A 12,515-nucleotide genomic window follows, 5' to 3' on the forward strand; every position below is an offset into this window, starting at 1 on the left:
ATCTAACTAGATCATATATAAATGAAAATCAGAATTACAGCACAAAGTTAACCGTTTGTTATTAATATTGAATTGTTTTAGCTTAGTTAAAAAAGACTAATATAAATAATAAAATAACACACTTCATTAGTAATAATATTACACTTTTATATAATAATGTCACACTTCATTAAGAAACAAAAGATGATCTGATCACAGATCCCACAGGTTGCCCTTTAGGATTCCAAGCACAAAAAAATCCAAGCTCCAATTTCCATCAGTTCTGCAAAAGAAGTATGCAAATAATAAATAAAATGAAAACATCCAATATAGAAACAGAAGATATTTCATTAGTCCTTACCCTGTACCCTTGAGCACTGACCTGACCTCACCCTGCTGTTTCCCCCTTGACACCCTGGCACTGTAATGTGTTCCGTGTCATAGATGGCCTCTAGACCAGCAGTATGTTTAGGGGCCAGCAGGGATAACTAACTAACAATTCTTTTGTATTTTCTGTACAAGGTCATGTGTAATCCAAGCTCACAACACATGTAAATAGTGGTGGACACCATTACTTCTTTAAAGATTGTAATAATTTAAGCTGTCAATTTCTCATTTACTTCTTTTAAAGGCATTATTCACATTAGAGGAAGTGGTCTGGAGGTCAAGGCAAGGTTAAGACGGCTTTATCCATATAGATTCGACTTAATTGCATACATAGAGGATTTGCCTGCCAGTTGAAGCTGATCATGAACACATCCTCCCAGGCATCTGATTAGATGCTCTGAGCATCAAACAGAAAGATGTCATGAAAAAGAGCCCCCCTGGTGAGGATGAACTCCTGTGACTACACCAGCAGGTTGTTTGAAACAAAGAGGATTACATCCATTAATCTTTATTTTGTATGATGTAGTTTCATTCATAGTGAACACCATTGAACTCTATCAATGGCACACCTATGTTTTGTGACTCAGATACAGACAGGAAGGCAGCATGCCACAGTTTGCAATCCAGCCGCATACAGTACAAACCATCCAAGGTGCACTTTGATGGCATACATCATGCAAGGCACTGCATAAATAAAGGCTTGTGCTCGAAACGTGATTCTCTATTTTCAAACTCCAAAACAAGATAATGTGTGTTGTTAAAGACACCATAATAAAAAAAACCCAGATATTTCATTCTTGTGCATTTTTCCTCATGCAGGGATGAACAAGTCTTTCAATTGCTTTATAATAATTATAGATAGATAGATTTGTATTTGTCATATGAAGGAAATTTAGCTTTTTACAGTTCAATAAATAAATAAACAAATACACACCAGAATGACTGAAAAGAAAGAAAATGTCTGACTTGGTTGTCACAGGCCCAGTGAGGCATTAATCAGGCGTATTTCTTTTTGTATAACGGAGCCCCAGTGGCATTTCTTGACAAACTTCTCCTGAATAATTCGTTAATAAAGTACTCAGCGGTAGTGTGTCAGTGAGAAGATGTGCAGCATTGTTCATAATGGCACTCTGTTTTGTCTTCTTTTTCTCCCTGTGGTGGCTCTGAGGTTGGGGATCTGCACCAGAAATTGGAAGGTTGCCGGTTTGAATCCCGTAAATGCCAGAAGTAACTCTACACCATTGGGCCTTTGAGCAAGGCCCTTAACCTGCAATTGCTTCATCCTGAGTATGCCTTTAACTACATCCAGTATTACAAGCAGGTCCTCCAACTTACAGGGAAAACCTGGGGGTTGGTTGCAGGATTAGCACTCCTGACATTGTAAAAAAACCTCACACTGTTCCAGTGTGGTGCTGAGGTGTCACCTGCTGCACTCATGTCCCAATCCAGGTGGTTCATTGTGTGGTGGGTGTGACAACACGCTATCAATGCAAGATCCCAACCTAATACCTCCAGCGTGTTGCGAGTGTGTTCCATAACTGAGCATACCTTCTTAATCAGCATGTTGATTCGGTGGGCCGCTCTTTAAGTGATGTCACTGGCCCAGCATACAACAGCATAGAAAATTGCACTGGCCATCACAGAGTTGTAGAACATGTGAAGGATGTCATTATCCACATAAAAGGAACATTGTTTTCTAAGAAAAATAAACAGTCCTCTCTGCCCTTTCTTATATAGTACCTCTGTGTTACTAGACCAGTCCAGCCTGTCACTTGATGAGGAACCCCACATTGATGACAGGTAATGTACCACCTTTACATCAACTTCCTTAATAGTGACCAAGTTTAGAGCGTGTTTGGTGTGATGAAATTCAATAACCAGCTCATTGATTTTGTTGACATTAAGTTGCAGGTAATTTTCTTTGCACCAAGAAACAAAAATCTCCACCAAACTCCTATACTCTGTCCCCCTTATCAAAACACCCCATAACTGCAGAATCATTAGAAACTTTCTCCAAGTGTAATGACTTGGTGTTATAGTGGTGAACTCATCACTGGCTATTCCAGTTAAAGTGGTTATAGTTGTTGATGTAGTAGGGATGGTGTCGGGGTCTGAAAATTGGAAGAAGGTAGCCATGTGATGGAAAATCTATTTATAAATTGTTTACAGGATGACAGTGGAAGGTACCACCTATTAACAAATAACGATAATAATAAATTATTGGAGATGAACCACAGCAATAAGTTAAGGGAAAGAGTAGTAGAAGCTAGGTTAAGAAGTGAGGTGATGATTAGTGAGCAGCAGTATGGTTTCATGCAAAGAAATGAAATGCGATGTTTGCTCTGAGGATGTTGATGGAGAAGTATAGAGAAGGCCAGAAGGAGTTGCATTGAGTCTTTGTGGACCTGGAGAAAGCATATGACAGGGTGCCTCGAGAGGAGCTGTGGTACTGTTTGAGGAAGTCGGGAGTGGCAGAGGAGTACGTAAGAGTTGTACAGGATATGTATGAGGGAAGTGTGACAGTGGTGAGGTCTGCGGTAGGAGTGATGGATAAATTCAAGTTGGAGGTGGGATTACATCAGGGATCGGCTCTGGGCCCTTTCTTATTTGCAATGGTGATGGACAGGTTGACAGACGAGATTAGACAGGAGTTCCTGTGGACTATGATGTTTGCTGATGACATTGTGATCTGTAGCGATAGTAGGGAGCAGGTTGAGGAGACCCTGGAGAGGTGGAGATATGCTCTAGAGAGGAGAGGAATGAAGGTCAGTAGGAACAAAACCGAATACATGTGTGTAAATGAGAGGGAGGCCAGTGGATGCATGGAGTAGAGTTGGCGAAGGTGGATGAGTTTAAATACTTGGGATCAACAGTACAGAGTAATGGGGATTGTGGAAGAGAGGTGAAGAAGAGAGTGCAGGCAGGGTGGAATGGGTGGAGAAGAGTGTCAGGAGTAATTTGTGTCAGATGGGTATTAGCAAGAGTGAAAGGGAAGGTCTACAGGACGGTAGTGAGACCAGCTATGTTATATGGGTTAGAGACAGTGGCACTGACCAGAAAGCAGGAGACAGAGTTGAAGGTGGCAGAGTTAAAGATGCTAAGATTTGCATTGGGTGTGACGAGGATGGATAGGATTAGAAATGAGTACATTAGATGGTCAGCTCAAGTTGGACAGTTGGGAGACAAAGTCAGAAAGGCGAGATTGCATTGGTTTGGACATGTGAAGAGGAGAGATGCTGAGTATATTGGGAGAAGGATGCTAAGGATAGAGCTGCCAGGGAAGAGGGAAAGAGGAAGGCCTAAGAGAAGGTTTATGGATGTGGTGAGAGAGGACATGCAGGTGATGGGTGTAACAGAACAAGATGCAGAGGATAGAAAGATATGGAAGAAGATGATCCGCTGTGGCAACCCCTAACGGGAGCAGCTGAAAGAAGAAGAGGGGTACAGTTAAATCAGTCATTAATAAATTAGAAATAGTATGGCACAGCTCTAAATCTGCCCAACCAGGTTAGTGTTTGAACACTTTTGCAATCAGTTATTCTGCGTTTTATATTTATAATTAATGTAGAACTCTTTTCACTTTGACATTAAAAAATATTTTTCTGTTAATCAATGTCAACAAAGTCAAAGTAAATCCACTGTGATTTCCCCCTGGTGACAAATAAAGTTTGTTCATTCATTTATTCTATCTATCTATCTATCTATCTATCTATCTATCTATCTATCTATCTATCTATCTATCTATCTATCTATCTATTGTGACAGATGGGGGCACTGTCAACAACAACAACAACATTTATTTATATAGCACATTTTCATACAAAAAAATGTAGCTCAAAGTGCTTTACAAAATGAAGAATAGAAAAATAGAAGACACTGTCGTCCCCTTGAACTCTCAGACCAGATGCCAGACACCAATAAAAGTCCCAATAATTAATTTATTATTACAATAATGTGCACAAAGCACCTCCACCTCCACTTTTCTCAATAATTAACAATAATAAACAATAAATCAACAATACATAATAATCCTCCACACCTCCCAGCAGCCCAGTCACCCTTCTTCCCAACTTGGCCCACTGCTGAGATTTCCCAGCGTCCTTTTATATTTTTTAACCGGGAAGTGCTTCTGATCCCCCAGTCCATGTGATTCCCCTGCACATCCGGATCAGGTGAAAACTCCTCTTTTTTCTTCAGCCCGGAAGTACTTTATTTCTTCCGTCCTCGTGACTGGGAAGTACTTCCGGGCTATACGGAAGATACAAGTCTCTGTTCCTCCCTGCAGCGTCCACTGGCGGCCCTGACTGTATCCAGCTGGGCTGTGAAGGAAAACTCCAAGGTCCATGATGCCTTGCTGGAATTCGGGGCATCTCCACATTGCAGGGAGGGCTCCATCTGGCTGTTTGGGGGTATTGGACAGGATAAACTACTGGCCACTCCACACTATCTATCTATCTATCTATCTATCTATCTATCTATCTATCTATCTATCTATCTATCTATCTATCTAGTGTTGCATAACAATAAAATGTGAAAAACTACAAGAAGTTAAATACTTTTTATAAGCACTCTATTTCAAACATAAACACTGATATTCTTATTCTGCTTTCTCTTTCACATTCTAACATATCTGAATTGCACCATGTGTCAGCAGCTATACAAATCTGAGACTGATTGATTCCCACTGTTTTGTCCACCCCACCCTTATAGAGGAATGTTGTCAATCCTAAGAATGACCTGTCATTTTATAATAACGAAAGCCTGGTTCTGCATTGTCATCCCTGGTGATCGAGCTGAGCTGGTATGTACTTTAAAAGAGCTAAATATAAACTAATCTTTACATAATTCATATTTCCAACATTTTTGTCTGGCCCATCTTTACACTAGAGTGATGTCAGACATGTTGCATTTTATAAATAAAGATATACTGATTCATTGTGCTCATCTTTGGCCCTCATGCTGAAATGGTGTGTACCTTTTAATGTACTGTATAATTTGAATGATTCACATTTCATACATTTTGTCCTCTTTTCCTAACTAGCCTGTCATTAAGGATAATGCATGGAATACAGAATGATGAATCAATCAATGCTTTCAATGTTGTTTCTTTCTACCTGATTTCCTTCCTCCTGTGTGGTGCTTTTTATAAATATAAAATAAAAGGCAGCTCAGGAAAAAGAAAAGCAGAAACTGCTTCAATTTTTATGCAAAACAGTATACTTCCTCTTTTTTTTTAAAAAAAGGAACCATTTGACTTTCCGTGCCCGCTATAATGTGCTGATGTAACTTGAGCGTTTAAGTTAACCACACAGAAAAGCACAGGCCAAGGTTAGAAACAGAAAAAAAAAAAAAAACAGAAGGGCAACATGTTTTGTAGGTAGGTTAAATGTCAGCCAGGTCCTATCATACTGTTAGGGCATTATTCAGAGATCTACAGTACTGTTTCAGAACAGCTCAGTAGACCTGTGGCAAGAGACAATCAATATATTCAGTGTCATACTTTAAAATAAAGGTGCTATATAACTCACACCTTAAATGAGTGAGCTTCAAGAACTTCTGCTTGTCATTTTTTGCAAGAAAATGGCAGGTCATTTGACAGCAGTTAACACAAAGCCAACAATCTGCAAAGTGTACTTTCAGGTGAGAGTAGTGCTCGGTTTTCTTTTATATCCTCTGGTTTGCTTGCAACTTTGCTGGCCTATTGATTTAGTCCAATCCACATTTTTTCAACTCTTTCATTTTGTCTTATATTGTAATGTGATCAATATTTTTATAAAGCAGTTTTCTGATGGTGCTCACCATTAAAGGTGCTATATTCAGTTAAAGGCCTTTGGGAGAGCCCCACATGTTAAAACATTCTAAAATAATAATTTATTTGTACAACACTTTACAAATGTACTTGCTGTGAAAGTTGCTATAAAAGTAATTATTAATTATGCTAATATTAATAATGTATTAGTATATGCACCTTGTACTACTGCCTATTTATGCCAACATTAACCATTTAATATTTCCAAATAGTGCTCATTGAAAAAAGCTGCTATAGATTATCATTTGAATCAATTCATTTCTAAAGCACCTCATGCAAGTTCCCATAATATACAAAGTGTACAGTTATTTCAACTGTCTTCATTTAATTAGGTATGCGATGAAAGCTGCACACTAAAATATTTGATCAAATTAATTTTGGTCTGATACTCTTTGCTGAGTGAAGGATCACAATGCGTAACACCATATTAATGGTTAAGTGTGACTGTTTAATGCCAATATACCACAGAGATACACTGGGCAGTTATGTTACAATGTAAAACATTTCATTATTTCATAATTAGATGAACTTTGTTAATCCCATGGGGAAATTCAGATGCATACAGCAGCAGAAACATAAAAACAATGATACAGACTCTACAGATAGATAATACAGCCAATCAATTGATAAGTAAAAATAAATAAATAAAAACTTAATGAGTACATCGGGTGGAAGTATTGAATTACCTGATAGACCCCCAGAGTCACTTCTTAATACACCATATTGGAATGATCCTGTGGCTAAAAGTGTTCCAAGACAGCGCCTCCTGGAGGGGATTTTTCACGATGGTATCCAGTTTTTCCACCATTCTTTTTTCCACAACAGCTTCCAGGGTTTGACCTGTGAGGGAGCAGAATTTCTTGATAAGTTTCTTCAGGCATTGTGTTTCTTTTGAGCTCTGATTGCTTCCCCTGGAGACTGCTGCGTAGAACAACACACTCTCTACTATGGATTGATGGAACATTTCCAGTAACTGGCATTCCGTCCAAGATTTGTGTTCACTTTATACAAACTATGGCTGGGACAGAGTAGATGAGAGGTTAGCAAATGGATGGCTGGATCAACATATGAAAAGAAGTGTGCCAGCATTACAGACATCTTTGTCAAGCACCTTTGAATGCGTACTGTCACACACGTGTGCATGGGGGGCAGCTGAAGGGCTTAGAAAATACTGATTATACATCTGCCCAGGGGGGAGCGGGGTACGCTGACGCTCTTTCTGAGTTCTCTGCAGGTCTTACCCAGGAAATCCCACCAGGAGCCGCCATTTCCAGGAAGGGCACATCACTTCAGGTTCCGGCCCCAAGGATGATGTCACTTCCAGCTCCGGCCCAGAGGATGACATCACTTCCGCCCTCTGTACTATAAAGCCCACTGCCTTTGCTCTGGCAGGCAGTTCTGTTTTGGACTCTGTTGTGTAAACTTGACTATGATGTCTCAAGTACGTTTGCAGCCAGGAAACCGAATTAAACGGGTGGCTGCCCCAAACCTTTTCACGCCTCAAATCTCATCTTATTACAGTACATAATGTAAAGAGTTGTAGCATTATTTCCATCATTCAGTTTTCTAAAGTCACTTGGTCTGCTCCAGAGTCATCGGGAACCCGTTCTAGAAGATTGGGTGTAAAACCTTCCTGTTTTGTGAATACCCTCCAAACTGCTAATGGTTTTGATGATATGTTCTCATGTAGACAAGGTAAGATCAGTTACTCTTGTGCTTTGGTGTGCTCAGTGATTACTTAATTATAAGGTTTAGAACATCTTTAACTTGTTTTGGCCAATTTATGTACCCTAGTCTTGTAACAATCATTCACAAACAGCAGATTCTGATGTTTACTCAATTATGGTGACCTCATTTGTAAGTCGTTTTGGATAATGATAGAATGGAAATCAGTCTATTGCTGGGCACCATCACGCATAGACAGCAAATGTGAAATAACCAGTCAGTCTTAGGCTGCACATTTTTGGGATGTGGGAGTAAAGTGCAGTGCTTGGGAAGACCACATAGATACCAGAAGAACAACACAGTGGGAGATGCTGCTGGGATTTCATCCCAGTCTCCCTGCAGGTATAAGGCAGCACCGTCAAGTATTATGCCACTCCACGTGTTAATGTGAATTGTTTTTTATAGTTGCTTTTCTAAAGCACTTTATCTCAGTGCTCAATATGAAGAGTATAAAATAAAAATAGATTGTGGAGTTATTTTAATTATTTCCTCTGCAAGAGAGAGATTTGATTGTGCTCTTAAACTCTACTAAATGTGCTTATACTGTATTATTTTTCTTATGTGTGTGCTCACTGTGAAAGGTGTTATTAAAAAACAACACGCAGATGTGTTCACAAGTTTACCAAGAGTGTCTTATGGGTAGGCAGTGTGGTGTGGGGTGTGGTGGCGGCTAAGGCACTAGGCTTTAAACGCTAAGGTTGCTCATTCAGTTCCTGCTCCACTGTGTGAACCTGATCATACTGGTTAACATGGCTGTGAAGACAGCTGATATATCATGAGCTTGTAAGTGACCAGAGATAAAGACATCAGCCAAATAAATATTAACAAAGTAATTTGTTAGCATTTATCAGGCAATGAGCTATATAAAACAACCATTGAGTTAGTGTATATCATTCATTTCATAAAGTACTTTATGAAGAGGGTGGCTTACTGGTCACTAATGGTTAGTGCTGCTACCTCACAGATTCACTTGGTTCACGTTTAGTGCCTGGTCGTTGTGTGTTTGGAGAAATCCCAAAGATTCACACTCTATGTGTGAATGTATGAGTGAGTGAGGCCTGCCGTTGACCGGACCCTCATCCGTTTTCAAGGTAAGTAGTTGCTCTCCATGACTTTGAATTACATCAGGGGTGCTGTACAATGGATGACCCTGCACTCTGACCCCCAACGGACATGTGAAAATACAGTTTCCCCTCAGAGATTAAAAAAATATATATATAAAAAAGCAGGCGGCATGGTGGCGCAGTGGGTAGCGTTGCTGCCTCGCGGTTAGGACACCCGGGTTTGCTTCCTGGGTCCACCCTGCGTAGAGTTTGCATGTACTCCCCGTGTCCACATGGGTTTCCTCCGGGTACTACGGTTTCCTCCCACAGTCCAAAGACATCCAGGTTAGGTGCATTGGCGATTCTGAATTGTCCATGGTGTGTGTGTGCACCCTGCAGTGGGCTGGCACCCTGCCTGGGGTTTGTTCCCTGCCTTGTGCCCTGTGTTGGCTGGGATTGGCTTCAGCAGACCCCCGTGACCCTGTAGTTAGGATATAGCGGGTTGGATAATGGATGGATAAAAAAGCTGGTAATAAAATGAATGGAGTTAGATTTAGCTAATCAGAAGTATGTGGCGTGACCCGGGCATATGTGTATAACAGGTTAAGGTAAGAAATAAAATGTTTTTTTATTTTAAATGTTGACCCCTGTTGTCATTTTTGGCTGAAATGTTAGTGTCCCATCCATCATCTACACTACTGTCAATTCCTCTGCTCTAATGCACTGAGAATTTGTTCTTAATTTTTATAATTAGATTTGATAATTATGGAAACTCCTTGCTGGGTTGAAACCATGTATGCTACTTCTTTGTTTTCCCTGGTTTAGTTTGATTTCATGAATAGATGTTTAGTCGCTGACTAATAAACCTGTTGGCTTGTTGAATAACTGAATCTACACACTGCAGAGGGCATCTGCAGTAGCAGGTCAGGGAGAATAGAGGAACACAGATATTACTGCAGGTCTCTGTATTAGTGCAGGAGACGGCACCAACCAGTGTTGTAAAGTTGGCTCATTCGAAGTTGATTTAAAGTCACGATTCTTACAATTATGACTACCATATCCTAAAATGGACTTGAATAAATGCCTACATTTAAGAAAGAGTAGAAGATACTCACACCTGACTCAGTTGTTCTCTTTCTGCTGTATTCTGAATTAGCAACTCAGCATGCGCTAAAAAAATCATATGTCATTCTGTGTCATCGAGGATTGCTTCTAGTATAGATATGCAGCTGTACAATAGAATTGGCTTCTTCTAAAATGTATGGTTTTGCTCTGGTAAAAAATGTAATGTCATGAGTTCATTTCAGAGGTATTGTCATGTGTGCACAGAGTAATGAAATTCTCATCTGTAAGTGTAACAGCCACAGTTTTTATCTGGTAGCCCAAATTTCACTCTGGAAGTCAATTGTATAATAGCCATCCATCAAACCAACCAACCATCCAACCCGCTATATCCTAACTACAGGGTCACGGGGGTCTGCTGGAGCCAATCCCAGCCAACACAGGGCACAAGGCAGGAAACAAACCCCGGGCAGAGCGCCAGCCCACCTCAGTCCATACATCTAATAATCTGTTCATTTTATAAACCCTCTTATAGTAGAACATCATAAAATATTAGGTAGTGGTGAGCAAAACAGCCAATTTTCCATTTGCATAAAGTTTTGTGTATTTGATGCTAAACTTTGCTTTTCGTGCAATTCTGCAACTGTGTAACTCACTAAAAAATAGTTTTGGAGTTTTAAAAAGTTTGAAAGAAAGGAGCATTTCTCCTTAAGGGTTCGACAACACCATGCACACCTTTCAGACCCATAGATTCCTCAGAAAATGGCCTGGAGGAAAATTAATGGGCAAAAACTGTCTTCTGGAAATTCAACATGGCTAAACATAACCCACAATGAGACAAACTTACATAGTCTTAAACAAAAACCAGTTCAGTGAGACAATAAAACTGTCATCCACATTAGTTGAGAAGAAAGCATCATACCTGTCTTAGATGAGATTCTGCTTTGGCTGGTACAAAACGTTGTACATGCTGATAATGGAGTCCTCCCATCAGCCCCATCACACTCCTGCTGCTTGATAGGAATTGTAGTCCTCATGTTGGCACTAGTTTTGGAGTTTCTTCCCTCCATTACAGTCCCGCTCCCCAATACCCCAGGTAGCCAACAGCAACATGCATGCAAACTTTTATGAGAATCGGTTCAGGTTTTTTTTTGTGCGATTGGCGAACAAAGAAACAAACAAACAGGCAAGCAAACATACAAAACAATCAGCTTAGAATTGTATTTATACAGAGGATGACAGAATGTAAAGATCCTTTCATCTTGTAATCCATTGCTTTGTATTAATAACAGAAATTGAAGATCCTTTGTAAAGCACTGTTGCTTCTCCAAAATCAGGAGATAGAGAGGTTAATTTCCCTTGCACTACACTGCAAACAAGTGTAAATATAGTGCTGGTCTTTTTTCCTAAAACATTATTATTTTTTCTCCTTTTGAACTTTTACCCTCATGTAGTGCCTTGTGATTACTACACTTATGGGCAGACAGCCACCACATAGTCTTTAGAAGATCCTGACCCAGGAGCTGCCTTGTGCAGCCACATTCCTGCCATCCAGAGAGCAGTGAAGCTCAACAGTCCAGAGAGAGCCGCAGTCGGCCTCAGTGACTCACAGTTAAGACAGGAAGTCTCAAGCAGATCCACCCTTCCTTTCCTGCTCTATCAGCTCTGCACAGAGGCCTGCACTTGACAAGGCAAAGGTACAATGAACTCAGGAAGCTGCTTTTCTTTTTAAACCACACAGTTGACACCAGCTTACCATTCTCACTTAGCAGCCAAAGTTTGATTTTTTTTTAATAAAAGGTCCTTTCAAGAAACTTCTGTTTGAATATAAATCTACAGCTTCAGTGATTTGGCTATTTATCTCATTTAATCTTATATTATTTTATTTTATCTATATCATTTTACTAAATATAGCACCTTTCATGTTGAACTTTACCTACACAGTACTTTTTATTTTCATTATTTGCTCAAAAGGAATTTAAGAGAACTGCTAGGGATAATGATAAATGAAGTGTAGTTTGAACCTTTTAGTGTGCCCTGTTGCAGTAAAAATATTCAACAGTGATCATCATAACTTTAGGTGCCACAGTAGGGAGCACCAGCATCCTGCTTTCATATGACACACTCCCAATCTGCTTGTTTTTTGTGTTGCATTTGCACATTTTTCTCATCCTCCAACATACAGGGAAAACTTGGTGGTTGGTGGCAGGATTGGCACTCCAACCTCTACAAAAAACTTCACACATTTCTGTTTAAACTAGTCTGGTGCTGAAGTGTCACCTGTTGCACGGCCGCACTTGGGTCCTAATTTGGGATCCTGAGGTGATTCGTTGGGTGGTGGGTGCGGCAATGTGCTGTATCAGTGCATGCTCTCAGCCTGAGTGGGCATCTCTACCAAATCTCCAAGACATGAGGCCCTGTGTGTGTGTGAATTAGCCAGTTTGTGATGGACTGCTGATATGGTAGTTCCCACCTTGCACTCCAAGCTGTAAGGACAGACTACAAATCTT

The 12,515-nt window shown here is 40.1% G+C and overlaps 1 long non-coding RNA gene across 2 annotated transcripts in view; it reads right to left on the reverse strand.

Annotated features, from left to right (window-relative positions):
* The window catches only part of LOC120531841, a 31,835-nt gene extending 19,630 nt beyond the window's left edge, over nucleotides 1–12,205 (reverse strand). Inside the window, exons 1-2 of one of the 2 annotated variants that reach the window (XR_005634170.1) lie at nucleotides 10,928–12,205; nucleotides 6,862–7,015 (exon numbers count right to left, since the gene is read on the reverse strand). This is a non-coding gene — a long non-coding RNA (uncharacterized LOC120531841). Of the gene's footprint in view, nucleotides 1–6,861; nucleotides 7,357–10,927 lie in introns of those variants that run through there. The other variant, XR_005634166.1, reaches the window with a different exon arrangement.
* Nucleotides 12,206–12,515: the final 310 nt, after the last annotated feature.

Source organism: Polypterus senegalus, chromosome 1, assembly GCF_016835505.1.
Source record: "Polypterus senegalus isolate Bchr_013 chromosome 1, ASM1683550v1, whole genome shotgun sequence".
NCBI classification, from domain to species: domain Eukaryota; kingdom Metazoa; phylum Chordata; class Cladistia; order Polypteriformes; family Polypteridae; genus Polypterus; species Polypterus senegalus.